This window comes from Schistocerca nitens, chromosome 5 (genome assembly GCF_023898315.1).
Source record: "Schistocerca nitens isolate TAMUIC-IGC-003100 chromosome 5, iqSchNite1.1, whole genome shotgun sequence".
Lineage (NCBI taxonomy): Eukaryota > Metazoa > Arthropoda > Insecta > Orthoptera > Acrididae > Schistocerca > Schistocerca nitens.
Genome location: NC_064618.1, coordinates 214,150,241 through 214,177,590, shown reverse-complemented (window position 1 = coordinate 214,177,590; position 27,350 = coordinate 214,150,241).

The window sequence follows — 27,350 nt, the reverse complement described above, 5'->3', positions numbered from 1 at the left end:
GCATGCCGCGACAGCGTGGACGTGAACCGTATGTGCAGTTGACGGACTTTGAGCGAGGGCGTATAGTGGGCATGCGGGAGGCCGGGTGGACGTACCGCCGAATTGCTCAACACGTGGGGCGTGAGGTCTCCACAGTACATCGATGTTGTCGCCAGTGGTCGGCGGAAGGTGCACGTGCCCGTCGACCTGGGACCGGACCGCAGCGACGCACGGATGCACGCCAAGACCGTAGGATCCTACGTAGTGCCGTAGGGGACCGCACCGCCACTTCCCAGCAAATTAGGGACACTGTTGCTCCTGGGGTATCGGCGAGGACCATTCGCAACCGTCTCCATGAAGCTGGGCTACGGGCCCGCACACCGTTAGGCCGTCTTCCGCTCACGCCCCAACATCGTGCAGCCCGCCTCCAGTGGTGTCGCGACAGGCGTGAATGGAGGGACGAATGGAGACGTGTCGTCTTCAGCGATGAGAGTCGCCTCTGCCTTGGTGCCAATGATGGTCGTATGCGTGTTTGGCGCCGTGCAGGTGAGCGCCACAATCAGGACTGCATACGACCGAGGCACACAGGGCCAACACCCGGCATCATGGTGTGGGGAGCGATCTCCTACACTGGCCGTACACCACTGGTGATCGTCGAGGGGACACTGAATATTGCACGGTACATCCAAACCGTCATCGAACCCATCGTTCTACCATTCCTAGACCGGCAAGGGAACTTGCTGTTCCAACAGGACAATGCACGTCCGCATGTATCCCGTGCCACCCAACGTGCTCTAGAAGGTGTAAGTCAACTACCCTGGCCAGCAAGATCTCCGGATCTGTCCCCCATTGAGCATGTTTGGGACTGGATGAAGCGTCGTCTCACGCGGTCTGCACGTCCAGCACGAACGCTGGTCCAACTGAGGCGCCAGGTGTAAATGGCATGGCAAGCCGTTCCACAGGACTACATCCAGCATCTCTACGATCGTCTCCATGGGAGAATAGCAGCCTGCATTGCTGCGAAAGGTGGATATACACTGTACTAGTGCCGACATTGTGCATGCTCTGTTGCCTGTGTCTATGTGCCTGTGGTTCTGTCAGTGTGATCATGTGATGTATCTGACCCCAGGAATGTGTCAATAAAGTTTCCCCTTCCTGGGACAATGAATTCACGGTGTTCTTATTTCAATTTCCAGGAGTGTATATTTAATTCTATCCTAGAACCTTCGTCTTGTATCCTCTCCATCCTCGTACGTTCTTTAACATTCCCGATCATTTCTGCTGATCGTATTTTCCTCTGTTGCTTTTGATTCAGCACCCAGGTTTCACGGCCATAAAGCAACGTGGGGAGGCCCCTACTTCATAACATTTCATTTCTGTTATAAAGGTCTTTGGACTTTCCCACATACGGCCTGAAATTTGCTAACTTTTTGCTTCATGTCTGTCATAATAAAAACTTTCATTACAAACATGTTTGACGTATTTGTTCTACAGTATTTTTTTTTCAACAATTTTTGATCCGCCTTTTCCTCCAAAAGCCATAATTTTCGTTTTATTAAACGGGTCTTTAAAATTTTTATACAAAAATTATTTAAAAGACACATGGATTTTTGTAACGTCTTACTTACTTGACTAATTATTTGATCGTCCGCACATAAAAAAATCTTCCCACAGACTGTTTGAGAACTTAATTCTGGACCTGCTCATCAGAAAGATTGGTGATAAGCTACGCCTTGTCGAAGCCTTATATTTGCTAAAATCCGTTCACTTCTTTATTCCATTGTCTATAACAAAATTAATATTTCTCTTCGGACACATTAGGTACCCTTATTTTTCATAGCAACTGTTATTAATTGTCTAAGGTGTTTTGTCGCTGCTCGAGTATATAGAAAGCACATCAGATATCGTTATATGTATCCAAACACCAGCCTATCTGTTCGTAGGCACGTGGTTCATGCGGTCATTGGGGCATTACATCAGATGATCACCGGAGACGAACAGGCACAAGATCTCTGGTAAAGTTCTAATATATCACTTCGTCCATATTTCACCTCGTTATCTCTGCGAGATGAAAATCGATCGTGTGGCAGAATCAGAACAAAAGCGTTTCCGACGATCTCAATCCACAAGAAAAATAATTTAGTAGGCAATTTAAAAATCTGAATTTCATCGCGATCTAGGTTATTAGCGGCGGGGTGTTATCTCAGATGAAGGAAGAATTTTCCTGTGCTCCTGAAATAGCGATCTCGGCATTACGATAATTTTTTTTGGAAAATATCACAATCGGAGCGGACATTTCAACCTCATACATTGAGCCAGCAGGGCAAAAGATTGAGCTTCGTTTTATATATTGAGAATCTGTCAGAGACTGAAAAGACTTCGGAGTGCAGTTGTACGGAATGGATAGTGTATTGTAAGGTGGTTACAATGAAGTCCAATTGAATCTGGCTGTGTCGCGAGAATTAGATTAGGAAATGGGACACTTCAAGTAGTAAATAAGTTTTCTATTCGCGGGAGGATGTAAAATGGAGGAGGAAAGTGGTGTTTAACGTCCCATCGACAACGAACTACACTCCTGGAAATTGAAATAAGAACACCGTGAATTCATTGTCCCAGGAAGGGGAAACTTTATTGACACATTCCTGGGGTCAGATACATCACATGATCACACTGACAGAACCACAGGCACATAGACACAGGCAACAGAGCATGCACAATGTCGGCACTAGTACAGTGTATATCCACCTTTCGCAGCAATGCAGGCTGCTATTCTCCCATGGAGACGATCGTAGAGATGCTGGATGTAGTCCTGTGGAACGGCTTGCCGTGCCATTTCCACCTGGCGCCTCAGTTGGACCAGCGTTCGTGCTGGACGTGCAGACCGCGTGAGACGACGCTTCATCCAGTCCCAAACATGCTCAATGGGGGACAGATCCGGAGATCTTGCTGGCCAGGGTAGTTGACTACCTTCTAGAGCACGTTGGGTGGCACGGGATACATGCGGACGTGCATTGTCCTGTTGGAACAGCAAGTTCCCTTGCCGGTCTAGGAATGGTAGAACGATGGGTTCGATGACGGTTTGGATGTACCGTGCACTATTCAGTGTCCCCTCGACGATCACCAGTGGTGTACGGCCAGTGTAGGAGATCGCTCCCCACACCATGATGCCGGGTGTTGGCCCTGTGTGCCTCGGTCGTATGCAGTCCTGATTGTGGCGCTCACCTGCACGGCGCCAAACACGCATACGACCATCATTGGCACCAAGGCAGAAGCGACTCTCATCGCTGAAGACGACACGTCTCCATTCGTCCCTCCATTCACGCCTGTCGCGACACCACTGGAGGCGGGCTGCACGATGTTGGGGCGTGAGCAGAAGACAGCCTAACGGTGTGCGGGACCGTAGCCCAGCTTCATGGAGACGGTTGCGAATGGTCCTCGCCGATACCCCAGGAGCAACAGTGTCCCTAATTTGCTGGGAAGTGGCGGTGCGGTCCCCTACGGCACTGCGTAGGATCCTACGGTCTTGGCGTGCATCCGTGCGTCGCTGCGGTCCGGTCCCAGGTCGACGGGCACGTGCACCTTCCGCCGACCACTGGCGACAACATCGATGTACTGTGGAGACCTCACGCCCCACGTGTTGAGCAATTCGGCGGTACGTCCACCCGGCCTCCCGCATGCCCACTATACGCCCTCGCTCAAAGTCCGTCAACTGCACATACGGTTCACGTCCACGCTGTCGCGGCATGCTACCAGTGTTAAAGACTGCGATGGAACTCCGTATGCCACGGCAAACTGGCTGACACTGACGGCGGCGGTGCACAAATGCTGCGCAGCTAGCGCCATTCGACGGCCAACACCGCGGTTCCTGGTGTGTCCGCTGTGCCGTGCGTGTGATCATTGCTTGTACAGCCCTCTCGCAGTGTCCGGAGCAAGTATGGTGGGTCTGACACACCGGTGTCAATGTGTTCTTTTTTCCATTTCCAGGAGTGTAATTATAGACGGAGCGCAAGCACGGATTAGGGCCGGATGGGGAAGGAAGACGGCCGTGCCCTTTCAAAGGAATCACCCTGGTATTTGCCTGACGCGATTTAGGGAAATCACGGAAAACCTGTATCAGGATGGCCGGACGCGGGTTTGAACCGTCGTCCTCCCGAATGCGAGTCCAGTGTGCTAACCACTGCACCACCTCACTCGGTGACATAAAATGCGAACTGACAACAGATAGAAAAGAATTTCTAGAAATTAGAAATTTGTTAACATCGAATATAAACTTGGGTGTTAAGTCTATTCTGAAGGCCTTTGTCTGGAGTGTAGCCATGTACTGAAGTAAAACATGGACGAATTGTGGTTCTATGGAAGAAAGCAAATTACATATGTACATCGGGCAAGTTAAGAGGAGGTACCGAGGAGAAAAGGAATTTATACCACAACATAAAACGTTATATATAAAGGTTGGTAGATAGGACCCATCCTGAAGCACTAAGGAATCATTATGGTACTGAGGGTGGGGGTGGGGGTGGATGCGGAGGGTAGCAACTGTAGAAGGAGACCGTTCCCTTCCCCCGCCCGAGCTAGTGCTTCGTCTCTTATGATTGTCCTCGAAGGGAGGTTAAACTCTAAACCAACAAACTAGTTCAAAACAGCCTCCACTCCTCTCGGATCAACACAGATCCCAGCTACCATGGTTACGGAAGCACCTACCATAAGAGCACCAAAACTTTGCCCTTGTTCGAATTTACTTAGCTCCAGCATAATGCACTCTCAAATACGTAGAACACTGTTTTGACCACTGCTGACTCTTACAATACATTGGGGGCATTGCACAGCTGCGGTTAACAAGTTTTTATGATCAAGCACGGATTTTTCGCGGTGTTTCGGTATTTTGTCCCCCCCCCCCTCCCCCAGCGCTGTATATGGGAAACGCAGGCATGGCCTGCCGAGGAACATAGCGACATTTCTGAATAGTCCAGTGTCTTAACGAATGCGTCAACGTCTTCACGCACAACAGCAGCCGCCTTAACACAAACCTGTATGTAACGGCGTCTGGCTGGATTCGAGCTGTGAAATCCGCCTGCACCATTTTACGCTGAGTCACCATACTGCTTCTCCCTTCGTAACGGGGCAGACAAACGCGCTACGCACTGTACAACTTCTAAAGGTCGGAGTTTAATTTCAAGAGATCGCCATAGTTTATTGTTCTGCAACACACGCATGTATTAACAATTTCTTTGTTATTTTCTTTTTCCACGTTTAGTCTACAAACAGTAAATGTATGACCAGCTAAAAGCAAATACTTGATGATGATCAAAAGGTTGAAATTAGCCAATAACAAAAGTAGGCATGCTACACGAATTTACAGCCTCATTGGAGACGCGTCTTCATTTAACCAGTATTTGATGGCTGTGGTCCCAGGTATGAAGGAAACAAATTACTAAGGAGACTTTACCACTAAGCAGAACTATTACAAGTTTAACCCTTTCATATGCAATATGCGATTCCAATACCACCCAGCAGGCAGAAATTTGTTGCCTATAGGTGCCCTAAGCAAAAAAGGTATATGTAAGTCCTGTTCTCAGGAAATAGGTACTCGTCCTACTTCTATGCCTGAGCAAGGAAGTAACGAAGATCTTTCGTAAGAAAACACTAGATAATACGTGAAGTGATTTGGGGAACGCACAGATAGCTTTAAACAGGACCTCTGCAGAGGAACTGACCCACAATCTGTCAACCCTGCAGAACCACATACAAAGGATAGCCCTCAACCTTTCCATTCTCCTCTAGTTCTCCTTGAAATAATTCAATGCTTAATCAATACCGCCTGTATGCACCAAACATGTATACATCTCTATCTACCAAAGTAAACTGACATGAAACTTCCTGAGGGATGACAACAGTGTGTTAATCCCAAATTCAAAGCTGAAACCTGCCTTTTGCTGGAAAAGCTCTTAATGACTTTGCTATCCAGCCACAGATGATTAAGGCATTGCCTAAGTTGATATTTAAGCCTTGAAAATTTCTGCCTTATCAAAGAAGGGAATTTATATGTTGTAACAAATGAAAACTTACATAAAAGCATGACTCAAACCTTTTCAGTGGTTACATATTCATTAACTTTTGCATTCAGAATTTCTGACCAGATTTTCCTGATGTTTCACATTACTGTTCACTCTACATATCTATTCAATTAACACAGCAGAGACATTCGATATGCCTGATGAACAACTGATCATTGTATTTTCAGGTCTCACTAATCGTTTCTCAATTTCCTGCACTGTGATGAATATAAACCTATGCTGCTTAGCTTTATAAATACAATGATGTCAAATTGTTATAGCCAAGAGCAAATATTTTTTCCCAAAAAGTGAAACTCATTTTGTAATGGAACATCATCAAAATCTATAAGCACTGAACACCTAAATCCAATAATCCACCTTTTAAATCTTATAGGGTACTTTTCAGCTTGGAGAACACTGCACTATCATTTTCTGATTTCCAATACTCCATACAATGTATACCAATTAAAAAGACAGCCCCTTTTCAAAGTAATCCAATCGTATAAATAGAACACTGATTGTGCCAATGCAAGAGTAAGGAAAGTCAGGGCTTACTTTCTCATTGACAGTCCATTTAATAAACTCCAACTCTATCCGTATGTGACAGATTCATGGAATGGTTATCATAACATTTGTATGGTCCAAAGGGCCACTTTGACTCCAGTAGTCATAGGAAGCATGTAGCACTGAGACAGTTGAATTCCAACTCTGCGCCACTGACTGCTGCTAACTACAGCAATTCTATCTTTGTTCATTCGTACCGGTTTGCACTCAGGTTATCTGAAGTCATGACATTCACTCTCTATTGCGATTTCTGCTACTGACTTGACAGCTGTCTTTGTTTGCAAACATTACTTTGTTAGTGGCAGTAAGCAGCCTGGTTTGTGTTAAGCTGCGACACAACTGCCGAGTCAGCTCACACCATACTCGGTACCCAGTTTTCATCCAATGCCTGTAGAACAGTTTCCTTATGGCAAAATAAAGTGATCTGAAATGGGCATGACAGCAATTGCCAAACAGGTAAGCCATTTCATCTCTAACAATACTAAATACACAACTTTGTCTGCCTTATGTATTTTGTGCTGCAATATAAGGAATTAAGTCTCTGGTATCCTCCATCAGTAGCCCAATGATCAACTGAAGTTGCTTTCAAAATTTGACTGACTGCAACATACAACTGATTAGGCAGAACCACTACATGTAAAGCCCATATGGTTGTGGGACAATCATAAAGTTCCTTTAAATACATGATGGGAATGCCAAAAACAACATTTCTGTTAAGATCACATCACATGACCTGTCTGTCATAGCCTACCAAGGATATTCACTCGATTACGCAAGTTTCGAAACTACAGCACCAGTCATTTCAAATAGATAATTAGAATGTGTATGGTACAGTGCAGCTCAGAAGACATTAAATATCAAGAAGGTGCCACACAATATAAAAGTTACGTGTATGTGTACAATATGGACCGATGAGCAACTGCAATTCTAACCACAGTAAATATGCCTTCTAAATACAGGGCATCCTTTGGAGCAAATATGCTGATACGAAAAATTTCTGCTTTTTACACAACAATATCCTCACTTGAGGAGAGCAAGTTTTCACAGGATGTAGATTAAATAATTTGGAAGATACACTGTGAAAACTTCTTTCCTCCTTCTGTAAATTATTGTGGAATTATGGTTTGATGTGGGATCTGAAGCTCAGTGCAACTTAACACTTTCCACAGAAACTGTATACTGCCTAGAGTTAAGTTAGATTGGTGCCTGAAAAATAATATAATGAATTAATTGAACTATCAGAGCTAATGGAATATTAAATTTTCAAACTAATCTGACACTTTTCTTCTGTTCTGTTATATTGATGACAGTTTAACAAGTATCAAAAGAATCTGAACAGAAAAAAGTAACTACATTTTGACACCTTTTGTAGTAAGTAATGTTTTGCCAGTAATGAAATTTCCGTGTAGTTTGTTCAATGACAAAATGTTGATCAGACTGGTTAGGCTAGGCTTCTGTCAAAGACTGTTTATGACTGCCACGTCCTGATTCAGCACATTCTGAAAATATGAGCTATATAACAATCTATTTTATGGCAACATTGATGATGGTAGGTCTGGACTGTACGCAGAAACATTACAAGTGGCCTGCAGAATTTTTCTAACACACAGCCACTCATTATTTAACAAAACACATCATATCAGCGAACTGAAACAAGCAACAATGACTAGCATTAACTGTTGGCAGAAACTGTATTATGTTTCATACTTCACAGGCAGCACAACTTGCAATTGCTGACTCATCATCACACCTGTTATGCACATGACATGTTGTTGTTGTGGTCTTCAGTCCTGAGACTGGTTTGATGCAGCTCTCCATGCTACTCTATCCTAAGCTTCTTCATCTCCCAGTACCTACTGCAACCTACATCCTTCTGAATCTGCTTAGTGTATTCATCTCTTGGTCTCCCGCTACGATTTTTACCCTCCACGCTGCCCTCCAATGCTAAATTTGTGATCCCTTGATGCCTCAAAACATGTCCTACCAACCGATCCCTTCTTCTAGTCAAGTTGTGCCACAAACTCCTCTTCTCCCCAATCCTTTTCAGTACCTCCTCATTAGTTATGTGTTCTACCCATCTTATCTTCAGCCTTCTTCTGTAGCACCACATTTCGAAAGCTTCTATTCTCTTCTTGTCCAAACTATTTACCGTCCATGTTTCACTTCCATACATGGCTACACTCCATACAAATACTTTCAGAAATGACTTCCTGACACTTAAATCTATACTCGATGTTAACAAATTTCTCTTCTTCAGAAACGCTTTCCTTGCCATTGCCAGTATACATTTTATATCCTCTCTACTTCGACCATCATCAGTTATTTTGCTCCCCAAATAGCAAAACTCCTTTACTACTTTAAGTGTCTCATTTCCTAATCTAATACCCTCAACATCACCCGACTTAATTCGACTACATTCCATTATCCTCGTTTTGCTTTTGTTGATGTTCATCTTATATCCTCCCTTCAAGACACCATCCATTCCGTTCAACTGCTCTTCCAAGTCCTTTGCTGTCTCTGACAGAATTACAATGTCATCGGCAAACCTCAAAGTTTTTATTTCTTCTCCATGGATTTTAATACCTACTCCGAATTTTTCTTTTGTTTCCTTTACTGCTTGCTCAATATACAGATTGAATAACATTGGGGAGAGGCTACAACCCTGTCTTACTCCCTTCCCAACCACTGCTTCCCTTTCATGTCCCTCGACTCTTATAACTGCCATCTGGTTTCTGTACAAATTGTAAATAGCCTTTCGCTCCCTGTATTTTACCCCAGCCACCTTTAGAATTTGAAAGAGAGTATTCCAGTCAACATTGTCAAAAGCTTTCTCTAAGTCTACAAATGCTAGAAACGTAGGTTTGCCTTTCCTTAATCTTTCTTCTAAGATAAGTCGTAAGGTCAGTATTGCCTCACGTGTTCCAGTATTTCTACAGAATCCAAACTGATCTTCCCCGAGGTCGGCTTCTACTAGTTTTTCCATTCGTCTATAAAGAATTCGTGTTAGTATTTTGCAGCTGTGGCTTATTAAACTGATTGTTCGGTAGTTCTAACATCTGTCAACACCTACTTTCTTTGGGATTGGAATTATTATATTCTTCTTGAAGTCTGAGGGTATTTCGCCTGTTTCATACATCTTGCTCACCAGATGGTAGAGTTTTGTCAGGACTGGCTCTCCCAAGGCCGTCAGTAGTTCCAATGGAATGTTGTCTACTCCGGGAGCCTTGTTTCGACTCAGGTCTTTCAGTGCTCTGTCAAACTCTTCACGCAGTATCGTATCTCCCATTTCATCTTCATCTACATCCTCTTCCATTTCCATAATATTGTCCTCAAGTACTTCGCCCTTGTATAGACCCTCTATATACTCCTTCCACCTTTCTGCTTTCCCTTCTTTGCTTATTACTGGGTTTCCATCTGAGCTCTTGTTGTTCATACAAGTGGTTCTCTTATCTCCAAAGGTCTCTTTAATTTTCCTGTAGGCCGTATCTATCTTACCCCTAGTGAGATAAGCTTCTACATCCTTACATTTGTCCTCTAGCCATCCCTGCTTAGCCATTTTGCACTTCCTATTGATCTCATTTTTGAGCTTTTGTATTCCTTTTTGCCTGCTTCATTTACTGCATTTTTATATTTTCTCCTTTCATCAATTAAATTCAATATTTCTTCAGTTACCCAAGGATTTCTACTAGCCCTCTTCTTTTTACCTACTTGATCCTCTGCTGCCTTCACTACTTCATCCCTCAAAGCTACCCATTCTTCTTCTACTGTATTTCTTTCCCCCCATTCCTGTCAATTGTTCCCTTATGCTCTCCCTGAAACTCTGTACAACCTCTGGTTCTTTCAGTTTATCCAGGTCCCATCTCCTTAAATTCCCACCTTTTTGCAGTTTCTTCAGTTTTAATCTACAGGTCATAACTAATAGATCGTGGTCAGAGTCCACATCTGCCCCTGGAAATGTCTTACAATTTAAAACCTGGTTCCTAAATCTCTGTCTTATCATTATATAATCTATCTGACACCTTTTAGTATTTCCAGGGTTCTTCCATGTATACAACCTTCTATCATGATTCTTAAACCAAGTGTTAGCTACGATTAAGTTGTGCTCTGTGCAAAATTCTACCAGGCGGCTTCCTCTTTCATTTCTTAGCCCCAACCCATATTCACCTACTACGTTTCCTTCTCTCCCTTTTCCTACTGACGAATTCCAGTCACCAATGACTATTAAATTTTCGTCTCCCTTCACTATCTGAATAATTTCTTTTATTTCATCATACATTTCTTCAATTTCTTCATCATCTGCAGAGCTAGTTGGCACATAAACTTGTACTACTGTAGTAGGTGTGGGCTTCGTATCTATCTTGGCCACAATAATGCGTTCACTAAGCTGTTTGTAGTAGCTTAGCCGCATTCCTATTTTCCTATTCATTATTAAACAAACTCCTGCATTACCCCTATTTGACTTTGTGTTTATAACCCTGTAGTCACCTGACCAGAAGTCTTGTTCCTCCTGCCACCGAACTTAACTAATTCCCACTATATCTAACTTTAACCTATCCATTTCCCTTTTCAAATTTTCTAACCTACCTGCCCGATTAAGGGACCTGACATTCCACGCTCCGATCCGTAGAACGCCAGTTTTCTTTCTCCTGATAAAGACATCCTCTGGAGTAGTCCCCGCCCGGAGATCCGAATGGGGGACTATTTTACCTCCGGAATATTTTACCCAAGAGGACGCCATCATCATTTAATCATACAGTAAAGCTGCATGCCCTCAGGAAAAATTACGGCCGTAGTTTCCCCTTGCTTTCAGTCGTTCGCAGTACCAGCACAGCAATGCCGTTTTGGTTATTGTTAGAAGGCCAGATCAGTCAATCATCCAGACTGTTGCCCTTGCAACTACTGAAAAGGCTGCTGCCCCTCTTCAGGAACCACATGTTTGTCTGGCCTCTCAACAGATACCCCTCCGTTGTGGTTGTACCTACGGTACGGCTATCTGTATCGCTGAGGCACGCAAGCCTCCCCACCAACGGCAAGGTCCATGGTTTATGACATAGAAATGTTTGGAAAAAAAAACAAGAACTCCACTAAGCTCAATACTGTAAATAGAGCAAGTAAGTGGCTCTCCAATAAAAAACATTCACGAAGTATACGCAAAAATGTATTTTCTTCATACCATCAGATCTGTCAGCTTAAGAACTGCCGTGTTGCAAAATGCAACAGATAATCACAGTGATTAAATTTAAAATGTTATCTGTTTCTCTTATTCTGTCAATCTGTGCAAAGTAGAGCGTTATCTGCTGGTCTTTCGTAATATCAATCAACTACATCTAGTAACACCAACAGTAGAATATAGGGTTTAATTAACTAACCATACACTATTTTGCATGCACATTAAAGTGGGAATGTTTTACATGAGCAGAATTAAGATAAATCAATAAAATCCACACTAAAATTGTAAGTAAATGCCTCCACATAGGAAAACACATGCAAATGAACTAACAAATCTTGAGTCATAATATCCTTAATTTATATGTCTTACAGTCTATAATCTAATTTGATGCTGTTTTCAATTTTGATCCTACAAAAGTTATCTAGATTTTATTGAAAAAGCAGCAATACTGCAAAACTGCTACTGTTAATATTGTGAATGGCAAAAAAATGTCAATTCACAATACCATATTGATAAAACATATTTCACAAATTAAGTCATTATAAAATAAAGGAAACATTCTTTCTTGTAAAACTGCAGCATGCAGTGATGTGCCTCAGTGAGAGACAGGAAACAGCGAGCAACAAAAGTGGATTGCTGTACAGCACAGACAAAAAGCAATAAAATATATGCTTATGAAGAGCGTGGTTCACTTTTGCCTTTACTGCAAATTAGTTGCCGTTTCTCAACAAATATAAAACTTCAACCCTACATTTTGCAGAACTTTATTTCTTACTTTAGCAAATAACACAGTGGAGTGTCTAATTTAAAGCACAGGGAACTAACTACAAGTTCTCTCATTGAAGCGGCAGGAGCAGAAGAGGTGACAGAAAGAATATGAGGACTCAGTCACACAAATAAAGAAGTATCACAGACTTTTACATAAAAAACTAAGAGGACAGAATTAATTAATTTATTTATTTATTTATTTCTGGAAAGTGCCATAAATATCTGAGAACAATTTGGCACATAGATAGGAAGAATTAAACTGCTGTGTGCTGTATGTATTCTCCTGCATTGAGTACTATCAGCCAATTCATCCATAGTGCTCCAGTTCTCAGAACTTCTTTTTCCATCTTCATTGATGCCATGTTTTTAGTACAACATTTGATCACTATAAGAACATTTAACTTCACACACATATTCTTTCTGCATTTCCAAATAGCACTCTGTGTCAATAAAAACTTTGTTTTCAACTAACAGATTCCTATTCTTGAAATACGCGATTATGAACCACCAAAAGCTACTGTTTAAATAAGAATCCCCATGAGCCACTACTCACAGTCATAAAACATAATTTGGCAGGCATACTTCATTACTGCACCAACTGTTTACATAGAAAATTTCTATGATAACAAAAAACATTGTAATTATGTTTTTGTAACTGTGGTATTTCCTATATCGTCATTTAGTCTAATGATGAAATATGCCTGAAAAATGAGCAAAACTGGTAGATAATAAAACGATTCAAAAGGACGACAGTTCAATCCCACATCTGGCCATCCTGATTTAGGTTTTCCGTGATTTCCCTAAATCGCTCCAGGCAAATGCCGGGATGGTTCCTTTGAAAGGGCACGGCCAACTTCCTTCCCCAATCCTATGAGACCGATGACCTCGCTGTTTGGTCTCTTCCCCCAAACAACCAAATAACAAGTTTTGTTCATTTCAAATACATTCAAGCTACAGTCAACTGTCTGTGTAAAACTTTTCTATACTTTTAAAAAGGTGTATTTTGTCTTGGGGCAACAATGTTTCTGTTAGTACTCTGGTGAAACCATGCAGTTACATGAATTGCATGTGTAACATACTGTGGCAAATGAAAATTCAGTGCTGGCTAGTAACCAAAAGACAAATCATTTTAAAGTTACTTTTCCATTTCATACTGTCCTTTTGTCTTTCTCTAACAGGTGCTCTATGTATTCTTGTTTACTGACAGTGGAGGCAAACACACAATTCAGACAATTGGATTTCCATGGAATGATGTGTATGATACAGGCCTACAAAGTCTTCTTCCACATTTAGTAAAATACCAAAATAGCCAAGTAAGACAGGTGACGTCCATCTCAATTTTAATTAATTCAAAAGGAAACTGTATTTTTGAGGCATTGTCCCATTTTTATATTATGTAACATATTTGCTTTATATATATAAGGAATAAGGTGAGTGAATTGCTTGTGTACCTGGGTAAAAGTTACATATTGGACCCCCCCCCCCCCTTACATTTTGCAGTCTGGCGCGGACATAAGCATTAGCCTTTGCTACTGGTCAATTTGTTACTTCAACCAGATTTTCTGCTTTTACATTTGTTGGATTCACCAACTCGCAACCGAATTGTCAACTTTCAACCTAACCCAGACCTCGGGCTGCATTACAGACCAACCTTTCACAAAAACAAAGATTGAGTAATTTTTTTTATTGGGGGTGGGGGGGGGGGGGGGCTGGATGCTCAACATTGAACATTAGGCTATATTTGAATGTGCGTTAAATCTTTCCATAGAAAAGTTACACAAATGAAAATTGTTGTATTTCAACAGAAATGGAAAGCGAGGAAACTTTTTTTTAAGAAAAGTCACACTAACAGACATACCAAAAAAAAGGGAATGCCTAGTAACAAATTTAAGTACCCAACAACATGAATATACCTGCTTAAAGCAATAGTGTTATTTTTACTCATCAATATTTTATGGCTTCAAGTCAGAACAATTACGCTTGAGAGAACGGTGGGCTTGTGCTGACTGTAGCTCATAAAAGGAAACTTCACGCCAAAGTCGGAAAACCACATGCATACTATGAAGCAAGCAATAAAGCTCTGCCCACTCATGTGGACTTTGCAGTCAAGTTTAGCAGTTATCACTGTTGTTCGTGCGCGCTGCAGCCAGAGACATCTAAATCACTAATATAAATTTTTCACACTTTAGCTTACATAGTTTTATCATGAATCCAGCAATCTGACAGCTGCTACTCTGTAAAAGATGCAAATAAGTGTCTTCATGTGGAAGCATTTAGAGGTAGACTAAAAAGGATGTATATTTTACGAAGTTACACCTTAACGAGTATTGACTATGTGCTGTGGTACCTTCTTTCTGAATAACCAAAGGATATGAAAATGGAGAGGAAATTGATGCAAAATACAGAGGTCAGAAGATTATTACATAAGCAAGATGCATTGCATATCATAGTGTACAAACGTTTATATGGAACACAATGTTCTTGAACGAACAAAGAAAAGAAAGATTTTATAGGGAATAGCAGTTACTCAATGCTAATGTATGTTCTGAACTAAACATAATTATCTTATCATATAAAGAAAGAACATGTTACTCACTCTTTTAAGTGAGTAACATGCACTACATTTTTCTTTCCCTCTACTCTTACTTCTTGAAACAAACACAAATGAAGTTCCATGGTTTTGAAAAAGAAAATCTCAGAATTCCAGGCTGATTAAAAAACAGAATGCAGTTTTCAAATAATCACAAATGCCTCAAAATAAGATGTTCTGAACATTACAAGAATTGTCAGTTTTATTACAGTGAAAACCTGCGTGAAATTGATATTGATATACGTACAAAGAAATGCGAATGCCACAAACTGTATGAACAATGAAAATATGTAAGTGGTAACAAAGTAGTTGCAGTATGGAAAAGTTACACCAAGAATGATCTATACATGAGGTACGTAGCCTACAGCATACTGTCAATTAATAGTTTCCTATGTTTGAAGAGGTCTGCTGCTCCACAAATGTGTACTGAGTTAATGAATATTCAGTTACTCTTAAGTTCTTTATTTTACTCCTTAAGCGGTTTTACACCGAAACCACTTTCTGGTGAAATCTGAAAATTTTACAGTGGTTAAACCAAGTCAAAGAACTTTTTAGCAACTGCAGAGATTATCAATAGCAGCAGTTATCACACACTGAGGAAACAACAGACTAAAAGAAAAGTAACGGAAAGTACAGCTTACAGATACCGGTGTTATGTAGGCCTACATGAAGATTACATACACACATGCCAAACTAAAGTCTATTATAGATCTACAAGTAATATAGTAATTACACATGGAAATTTAGCCTGTATCTTCAAAGCTCCCATACAAAACACTACAATGAATCCATAGCTAAATCATGAATTCTTTGTGGTATAATAAATGTTGTACATGTTGTTAAAATACAGAATCCCTAGAAATAATTTCCCCATCAATATTTAATTACTGAACAGCAAAAACATGGTCTGCAAGCAACTGACTGTGTGTCACGTACATAAAGACGGTAAAATACTCGTAATGGTCTCAAAGTAAAAATGGTAAAGCCATCATCAACCTGAAAGTTGGTTTCAACATCAGAGTGCTTTACTAGGAACAGTGTTACTGGATGTGGAATTCCACTGTCTTTGTTCAATCTCCGAACTTGCATACCCAGGAAGATGTAGAGGAATGAACATTTTAACGTGGACTCTGGAATTATTGTGCAACTTGGCAGTTTCTACATTAACAAATATGCCCAAAATTGACACACGACTAATGAAGATCCAAAGAATGGCTTGGTATCGAACCCCCAGAACTTTGGATCCACAATCTACCACATTCTGCTGAGCTATTATGATGATGTTCAACCCTTCCCCGCCCCCCCTTTTTTAAATGGTAAACAACCAAGACTGACCTTAAATGTTGAAACCATAAAAACAGTGGGTACTGACCAGTAATAACGAAAAAGAAGAAACATAAAGGACAAGGAGGCACATAAAACACACACACACACACACACACACACACAGACAGAACTGTACATGGGAGCAAAAGTTACTCAGAAATAATAAACAGACATGACAGTACTGATTAAATAATGTGCACACAAATAAGTAAGCACATTTGATATCCACGTATGACAACGAAGAATAAATGGCATTAAAACAATGTGAGAAGGTAGGGAAAAATCTGTATGGAAACAAAATCAAGGCCGCATGTTTCGCAAATTCGAAGGATAAACAGTCGGTAAATGTTGGTAACATGTGCAATATCTGAAACATCTGGTATGAGTCTTATAAATGTTACTGGGGAACGCATAAAGTTCGTTAGAACATAAATCATTGTGTCGGCCATATATTGTCCTCGAGACAACATTAGCAGTTTCATCAGTATTAACACAAGCTGGTAAACTTACGTCATTACGCATAAGGTCTCACAACATGCAATCATAGCAACTGTCAAGGTTCACCTGTTGTTGTGTAACACTGGATGTGATATTTCACTTTCAGAAACAATTATAACTAGATCACAGGATACACAGTAGACCTAAATACTAATTGCTTTGCTGTCGTATGTCACCATATAACAGACGCAAACTGTCTTCTTATCAGTGAGTAATAAACTGTAAAACTGTGACAACCGTGTGTGCAAACACCATTCCGCTTTCAGTAGCAGTCACCTCTGCAAACTCAATACTTCTGTTACGGGAAAAGAACTCTATTTTCTTTTAGTTGTTTGATAAGACTCAGCGGCATCCCTTCACAAACACCGCCAAATTACATCTGAAGTACATAACGTCTCAATTGGCGGCTCTTACGCCTCAGATATTCCCTATTAATAATGTGTTGGTGCTGACGTGAGTTGATAACACTCCACACTGACAGTTCACTTTACGTTTATGCAAGTAAATGCACTTCAAAACGAGAGGTTGTGATTTTAAGCTGATGCAGTACATTGGTTTGACAGTTAATCAAGTAATACTCTTTATCATCTTCGGATATACACACATACGACCACGATTAAGTGTTACTTGACTCATTTGAGGCTTCAAAGCAACAAATACAAGATCTAATTGGAGCTATTGTCCTAACTACAATAAACACAACTTTTCCAGTTTACATAAACATTGCAAAAATAAATATTTACCTTATCCCTTTCGTGTTCCAAGGAAAAAACTGCAGATTTCCTTTCGATTTTCCTCCAGATCGGTCTAAATACACGCTAAACATGCAAAGCACAATCACACAAATATTACACTAACCTCCATCTGACACCCTACTACTACCTTTGAAATTTATATACAAACTACACCAATCCGCCACAGACGCAATATGAACACTTCGTACTTGTTTCCGCTGCCTTACGAGAACATCGAGGCGCATTCCTTTGTTCTATTTTTATCTACTATACTTTGTACGGTCTGAATTTCGGTGTTTATTCAGTCGATGGAACTAAATGGCGGATAAACAGCTGATACAGCTGTTGCGTTACGGAAAGTTCTCAATTAATTTATACAGCTTCTCAAAGAACAAAGCTTTATGCAGAGAATCGACCTTCCTTTTCGCTGTCGCAACTAACGAAAGTGACGTTGTCTGGTTGATTCTAGACTTTATTCAAAAGATTTTATATAGCGTACATGTACAGGGAAAGCCACGAAAACTGAAGAAACAGGCAATAACATTTACCTGTACCGAGACTTTGACAGGTTTCTTATTCGCGCCTTTGTTGTTTCATATCGAATCTTATTTAGAGCAATTGCATAACAACTGAATAATCAGGCGTCAAATACGGTCAAGTAGCTTTCAAATAAAGAAAATATGGGCAGAATGAATTAGTTTATATGTTTATTTTTGCATCCTGGGTTCTTATAATGATACAAGATTTGTCATGGTAGTACAATGCAAATAAATAGCTAAAAATATATATATGCACACAGTAATTACAAATATGCGTTATGAGTGTAGGACAGATGGTCGACAATGGTTATGATGAAGGTACGTTCTCGGCACATATTACATCAAAAAAAAAAAAGAATTCTCTCTTTCTTATTCCGATTTTTAAGACGAATCTTGATAAGAACGTAAACTGGAGGTCAGATGTTACAGATCTTCGTAAATATTCAAGTTCTGTAGCTTTTACATTACGAATAATATCAGGTTTTGGAGTGAAACTGTCAAAAATTTGACTTTCTATTCCTATATTCATTCACTAATGGGTTTTGGCAACACGTTCTGTGGTATCTCAAACTCGGTATAAAGTATTTTTGTTCTACAGAACGGTATAATTAGGATAACATATATAACTCATTCTAGAGTGTCTTGTAGACGACTCTTTAAACATTTGGCATACTGACAGCAATATTTCAATAAAAATTTTCACCCCTTATTTCACCCACATAAGGAAACAATTACCAAAAACAGTGAAAAACATATTTTTTTAATTTCTAACAAAGAAGCCAAATACTAATTCTCTTAGTTTTAGCTTTCATAATTACATATTTTAATAAAGATCTTCGTCCACTATTTGACCACCCTTAAGGTTGATGTTCCAAAAACACTGACATGTGTATTTATTTTTTGTTCTATCTGAGAAATCAAATATCTATTTTCACAGATGTAGCTTTAAAATGTTTCAGTAGTACTTTCATAATGATTTATATTCAAAAACCACTATTTTACTCCCTTTGTGGTTGATTTTGCGAAGATGCTGAAGAATGTGTTTCCATATTTCTGACCAAGGAACCAAATACCAGTTGTCTTTGTAATAGATTCAAAATTGTCTTTATAACGACATACTTGCAAAAAACCTTTCATTCCATGTATTACACTCTTATGGACGGAATTTCAAAAAAATCCATTCTTAAATTATGCCTACATATGACATCAACAACATCTCCAAAGTTCAGGTTTGTAACCTTAGCAGTTTGGGCTTGGTGATTATGGGTCAGGACATTGTATTTCACATATATATCTGTATGTATGTGTGTTTGTGTAAAGAAGAGTATGAAGGAGAAAATATACGATTCAGTTTAGGTTTTCAATGTATTTCAGGTTCTTTATGTGTCAAAAAGTCTTTCCTTTCAGTCACTTTTGGGTTTTATTTTAAAGACATTTCATGAGATATGGTACACTTCTGGTTGTTAAGTATTAAAAAGATTTGTAATTAGATAGTCATAACTGCACTATACTGTAGGTACGGTTGTAGGTATAGCTGCCTTTAATGTTTTATGAATATGATTCCAGGCTGAATTTTAAATCTGCATCAGAATATGTGCTGTCTTCTTGGCAAACCTCCATCAGATACAGGTCATGAGCTTTTTCTTTCCCTAGCAGCCAGTTATTTGTAGTCAGATTGTTTTAAAGCTCTTGATTATACATACCAGTGGATGAAGGTGTACATAGTGTAGCTATTTTATCTTTTCTGCAATTGATGATTTTCTTGTGACTGATGCTTGTAGCTACATTCCCACAATTCCTTTTGATTTTGATATTGATTACATTGTGGCAGTTTGAACTACTTTGTCTGTTTAGTTTTAGATAGCAATAGCTCTGTTAACCAGAGCTAAGAAATTTAATAAGAACCGTTTTTGACCATGAAGTTTTTAATGATTCATCAGCATCACAGAAGGCCTCATTTTACACACTATTGATTTGGTGTATGCTGATTACTCAGTTACTTCACTTAATGGGACAGTAAACCAAGTTTTTTTCCAATAAAATAATTAAACATGCTGTAGTACACTGGGGGAAGATCATTAATTATAATATGAACAATAAAGCCTGAATGGAGTCGTAGGGCTTACCACACATAAAAATAGCTAAACTAAAACTGTTATTCTTAGCTGTGCTAGTAGCACTGTTTTGCATTGTGTTACAAGATATTTTTGTTGTAAATATGATAGTAAGAGACTTCTATTAGTCTTACTGGCGCCATAAGTTTCGAATACAGTAAGTAGCAGTTAACGAAAAGCTATATAATCCACATGGTAGATCTAGGAAAAAACACAATACTCTTTATCATATAGCATCATTAATATTGTCTGTACTAGATCAGATGTTATTGATCAATCTTGTCTAAAATTATACTGTGTTTCCCATAAAACTTTCTCTATGATAGAGAAAGTTCAAAAGCTCAGAGAACTTTCATTTAATAGTTAATTAGAAGACAAAATAATAAAGAGAATTTTTCCCCATTGAATATATGATGATTGAAAAGCTTGATAATTATCTCTAGATTATAATTCCGGGAACTCTTTAGGAATTTTTCTAGTTGCTGACATTTTCTCCTAAAACTGTTCATTTAGTGAGGTGTCCTACACTGTTTTCATCATTTTCTGTTTTAATATAATTGCACATATTACTGTGAAATATGTATTGAATGTGCTGAAAATAGTATACCTTTTATCTATAAATTAGTGCTTCACACGCAGTGCTACCAGCTGCCACAGATTGTCTCTGTTTTGTTTTGTTGTGGGCTTTTCTGTTTTGTGGGCGTCTTACACCTTCCTTGTCGTTTGTAGGTAGGGATGTGTTTACATGTTTTAACAGTGTCTCTTATAGTGTTTTTTCTATTCAGTGTTTTCTTGTGGGCGTTGCAGAAATTTTCTTTGTTTGTGTGCTTATTATTATTGCTTGCATTGTCTGTTTGTTGCATTTGCCTATTTGAAAATGAGCAACCCACCTCTCCCACTCCCTGCTCACGCGCCTCAGCTGCAAGCAATAGCTGCAACACAGCTAACACAGATATTTCAGTTTCAGACGCAGCAGATTGCAAGTCTTCTAAAAACGGTAGAGCAGTTACTCGACCAAGCAATGAATGCAGAGCGCATGACTGACCAAAATGCAATTGTAACTCCAAGTGCCATATCGCCTTTTCTCAAGTGCAACGAACCATAGACCTTGTTGTTGGTGGGGAGGCTTGTGTGCCTCAGTGACACAAATCCGTACCGTAGGTGCAACCACAACGGAGGGGTATCTGTTGAGAGGCCAGACAAACGTATGGTTCCTGAAGAGGGGCAGCAGCCTTTTCAGTAGTTGCAGGGTCAACAGTCTGGATGATTGACTGATCTGGCCATGTAACATTAACCAAAATGGCCTTGCTGTTGTGGTACTGCGAACGGCTGAAAGTAAGTGTAAACTACGGCCGTAATTTTTCCCGAGGGCATGCAGCTTTACTGTATGGTTAAATGATGATGGCGTCCTCTTGGGTAAAATATTCCGGAGGTAAAATAGTCCCCCATTCGGATCTCCGGGCGGGGACTACTAAGGAGGACGTCGTTATCAGGAGAAAGAAAACTGGCGTTCTACGGATCGGAGTGTGGAATGTCAGATCTCTTAATCGTGCAGGTAGATTAGAAAATTTAAAAAGGGAAATGGATAGGTTAAAGTTAGATATAGTGGGAATTAGCGAAGTTCGCTGACAGGAGGAACAAGACTTTTAGTCAGGTGAATACAGGGTTATAAATACAATATCAAATAGGGGTAATGCAGGAGTAGGTTTAATAATGAATAACAAAATAGGAGTTCGGGTAAGCTACTACAAACAACATAGTGAACGCATTATTGTGGCCAAGATAGACATGAAGCCCATGCCTACAACAGTAGTACAAGTCTATATGTCAACTATCTCTGCAGATGACGAAGAAATTGAAGAAATGTATGATGAGATAAAAGAAATTATTCAGTTAGTGAAGGGAGACGAAAATTTAATAGTCATGGGTGACAGGAATTCGATAGTAGGAAAAGGAAGAGAAGGAAACGTAGTAGGTGAATATGGATTGGGTGAAGAAAGGAAAGAGGAAGCCGCCTGGTAGAATTTTGCACAGAGCACAACTTAATCATAGCTAACACTTGGTTCAAGAATCATAAAATGAGGTTGTATACATGGAAGAACCTTGGAGATACTGACAGGTTACAGATAGATTATATAATGGTAAGACAGAGATTTAGGAACCAGGTTTTAAATCGTAAGACAATTCCAGGGGCAGATGTGGACTCTGACCACAATTTATTGATTCTGAACTGTAGATTAAAACTGAAGAAACTGCAAAAAGGTGGGAATATGAGGAGATGGAACCTGGATAAACTGAAAGAACCAGAGGTTGTAGAGAGTTTCAGGAAGAGCATAAAGGAACAATTGACAGGTATGGGGGAAAGAAATACAGTAGAAGAAGAATGGATAGCTTTGAGGGATGAAGTGGTGAAGGCAGCAGACGATCAAGTAGGTAAAAAGACGAGGGCTAGTAGAAATCCTTGGGTGACAGAAGATATACTGAATTTAATTGATGAAAGGAGAAAATATAAACATGCAGTAAATGAAGCAGGCAAAAAGGAATACAAAAGCTCAAAAATGAGATCAACAGGAAGTGCAAAATGGCTAAGCACGGATGGCTAGAGGACAAATGTAAGGATGTAGAGGCTTACCTCACTAGGGGTAAGATAGATACTGCCTACAGGAAAATTAAAGAGACCTTTGGAGAAAAGAGAACCACTTGTATGAATATCAAAGGCTCAGATGGAAACCCAGTTCTAAGCAAAGAAGGGAAAGCAGAAAGGTGGAAGGAGTATATAGAGGGACTATACAAGGGCGATGTTCCTGAGGACAATATTATGGAAATGGAAGAGAATGTAGATGAAGATGAAATGGGAGATACGATACTGCGTGAAGAGTTTGACAGAGCACTGAAAGACCTGAGTCGAAACAATTCCCTGGGAGTAGACAACATTCCTTGGAAAAGCCAATCCTGACAAAACTCTACCATCTGGTGAGAAAAATGTATGAGACAGGCGAAATGCCCTCAGACTTCAAGAAGAATGTAATAATTCCAATCCCAAAGAAAGCAGGCATTGACAGTTGTGAAAATTACCGAACTATCAGTTTAATAAATCACGGCTTCAATATACTAACGCGAATTCTGTACAGACCGATGGAAAAACTGGTAGAAGCCAACCTCGGGGAAGATCAGTTTTGATTCCTTAGAAATATGGGAACACGTGAGGCAATACTGACCCTACGACTTATCTTAGAAGCTAGATTAAGAAAAGGCAAACCTACGTTTCTAGCACTTGTAGACTAGGAGAAAGCTTTTGACAATGTTGACTGGAATAATCTCTTTCAAATTCTGAAGGTGGCAGGGGTAAAATACAGGGAGCGAAAGGCTATTTACAGTTTGTACAGAAAACAGATGGCAGTTATAAAAGTCGATTGACATGAAAGGGAAGCAGTGGTTGGGAAGGGAGTAAGACAGGGTTGCAGCCTCTCCCCGATGTTATTCAATCTGTATATTGAGCAAGCAGTAAAGGAAACAAAAGAAAAATTCGGAGTAGGTATTAAAATCCATGGAGAAGAAATAAAAACTTTGAGGTTCGCCAATGGCATTGTAATTCTGTCAGAGACAGCATAGGACTTGGAAGAGCAGTTGAACGGAATGGACAGTGTCTTGAAAGGAGGGTATAAGATGAACATTAACAAAAGCAAAACGAGGATAATGGAATGTAGTCGAATTAAGTCGGGTGATGCTGAGGGAACTAGGTTAGGAAATGAGACACATAAAGTAGTAAAGGAGTTTTGCTATTTGGGGAGCAAAGTAACAGTACTTTGCGTGCTATGTATCACTCGCATACACGAACTGTAACTTTCACTGTGCTACTACCACCGATTACCGATTGTAAGAACATATTTGGCCTTGATTCGTTTGATTATTTTGGTTTTTGAAGTTAGGACAATGCGTTGACACTCACTGCTTTCATCGCCAAAGACAGTGTAGCTAGCTTGCTGAAAGAATTCCCTAAACTCTTTTCTGAAGGTTTAGGCAAGCTAACAATTTTGTTGCACATATTACTTTGAAAGAGAATGCTCAGCTGAAGTTTCGCCAGGTCAGAACTATTCCCATTGCATTACAGGAGAACGTGGTTGGTGAACTTAAGGAATTGGAAGATAGCCGAGCTACTGCGCCCATACAAGGTGCCTCTGTGTTGACTTTAAGGGGAGCCTTAACGATGAAAATAATAAAATTAACGTTTATTGGTTTTTTCATTATAAAATTATTTGGAGTTTTCTGAGTAAAACAAACCAAGTTTCGACCTTCTAAGTGAATTCTAAGTGTGTTTTTTTTTTTCGCTGCAAAGTTGACGCGACGCGTAAACGTTTGTAGCGACTTAGTGCGTCACCTCTGACGGCGCCGCTCGCTGGCTGCAAGCAGTGTATCTTTTCGGAATTAGACAGTGTTTTGTTTTCCAACGTTCTATGGCTTTATCTCTGTGACAAGTGACTGTTCATATTGGTAAACACAAACCCTTTACCGTGTGTGTTGACTTGTGGAATTTGCTTTGTGTTGTTTAGCTGTTCAATTTCGCGTATTTGACGAATTTTGCTCGTTCCTGTTTTACATATTTGGTTTGTGGATATCAATAAGGCCCATTTCAGCAATCGAGTGTTTAAGGAAAGGGACAAAGAGTGGAAGAAGAAATCTTTTGTTGTTTCGAAGGGAGATGCTGCTCAGACTGCTTCACCGACTACTCCAAATGAATGTGTTAGAACTTCTTCCAGCAAGAAACATTGTGACAGCGAAGAAAAATTTGAAAACTATGAAAGTGACAGTAATGATGTGAATCAAATAATTAACATTGCCTTGCTCTCTAACATTTTGAAACATAACGTATTATACCAAGTTTGCAAAGAAACAGGACTGGTAGCTTCACACATTGGTTTGGCATGTAAAATGTTATTGAAGTCTAATAAATGTGCCGCAGAAGTTTCGTTTTCTAATTCTAACAGTATTCCTGATATTGGTAATAGTGGAAAGAAGGTGTATGATATAAATGTTAGGCTAGTGTGTGGCTGGTGTTGCATTGGCAAGGGCAGTGCTGCAGGGACAATGTTATATGGAATTATGAACTTGCCAAAACCACCAACCAAGTTTGGATTTTATAATGAATTGGTGGGATCTTCTGCTGAAGATATTTCTCAAGCAACAATGAAGAAAACAGTTGAAGAAACTGTGACAGATAATGGGAATTGTAGAGATTTAACTGTTGCTTTAGATGTATCATGGCAACGTAAAGGTCATAAGTCTCTAAATAGAGTTGTGACAGCTACCAGTGGAGACAGTTGCAAAGTAATTGATGTTGCTATTCTCTCAAAACATTGTAGATATAAGGGCAATACCAAGGACGAACATAGTGAAAGCTGTGAAGCAAATTTTCACGGCACAAGTGGAGCGATGGAAGTAGAGGGAGTGAAAGTAATTTTTTTCCAAATCACAGGAATGGTATAATGTATGATACACTAACTATCTATGAGGTGGTGATTCTAAGGGATATAAACATGCAGAGGAACTCAAACCTGATGGAAATGAAATTCACATTAAAAAACAGGAGGGCATTGGACATGTGCAGAAGTCCATGGATGCTTGCTTAGTATGGTAACACCCTTGGAGGAAGAGGAAGATTGACAGATGAAGCAATTGATAGATTGCAGAGGTATTATGGGAGTGCAATTAGGCAAAATACAAGAAGCATTGAGCATATGAGGAGAGCAGTATGGGCATTATTGTTTTCATACTGCATCAACAATTGAGCACCCACAACATGCACTGTGCCCCGCAGCTGATGACACATGGTGGAAGTACCAATCCGGAAAGGAATATGCCCATAAAAACAGTTTGCCAAATGCTGTAATTGATGCAGTTAAGTCCATATTCAGAGATTTATCACAGCCAAGTTTATTGGAAGTGTTTACATGGGAAAACACAAAATCCAACTGAAAGTGTTAATAATTTAATTTGCATTAGGATTCCTAAAAGATGTTTGTACAGGCAAAAACATTGCATTTTCGAGTGTATGATTCAGTGGCAACATACAATGAAGGAAACAGTATCAGATGTGATGTGCTGAAACGCTTAAGTTCCCAACCAGGACACAACACCAATTCCACAATGCACCTAATTGATGAAGAAAGACTAAGAGGTGCCGGAAGAAGAGACAAAAGCCTACAACATGCAGCAAAAGGGAAGAAAAGACCAGTGAAAACGAAACTAACACTGCAAAAAGAAGAGGATACTGATAATCCACCATATGGAGCAGGAATGTATTAAATAACTTTGGAAGCCATTTCCCATAGCTTTAAAGTTTTCATCTTTGGGGAACATTTTCTCAAAAACTGCTAAAAGTATATCAATGAAATTTATACGCAACATTGTTTATTTCTTTTCTTTCATTTTTATAACAAATTGTAAAAAAATATTGTATAGCTCAAGAGTTATAGAAGAAAAAGTGCAAAATTTTAGAGAAAAAAATAAGCATCTGTTTAGGAAAATTGTAAAACAGAAACCATTAAATATTTCTCAACATGGAATTACAACTTTGTAGAGAAATATTTACTGGACATGTAGTCCAAATTTCGGAACAATATGTTTAATGGTTTTAGAAAAAATGCTCCTTCTACGTATTTGCTAAAATTAACATGGAGGAGATGGATCGTTTCCGCTCCCTTTATTAAGCCTACCGTCAACCCACAAACTGTGACTAATACTTATCTACTGCCACGCCCAGAGGATCTCATGGACAGATTAGGAGCTGGTCACTACTTTTCAAAAATTCATTTGTCCAACACATATCTTCAAATACCACTAGAAGAAGCATGTCAAACAGTTTGTGTTGTGAATACTCATTTGGGCTTGTTTAAACACACACATAAAAAAAAGTTTGGCATCAACCCCGTTCCCAGAACTCCTGAAGATAGACGTTGACTGTGGATATCACAGACAGTCCCTTTGACTGTTCAGACATTGTGGTGTTTTTTTAAAA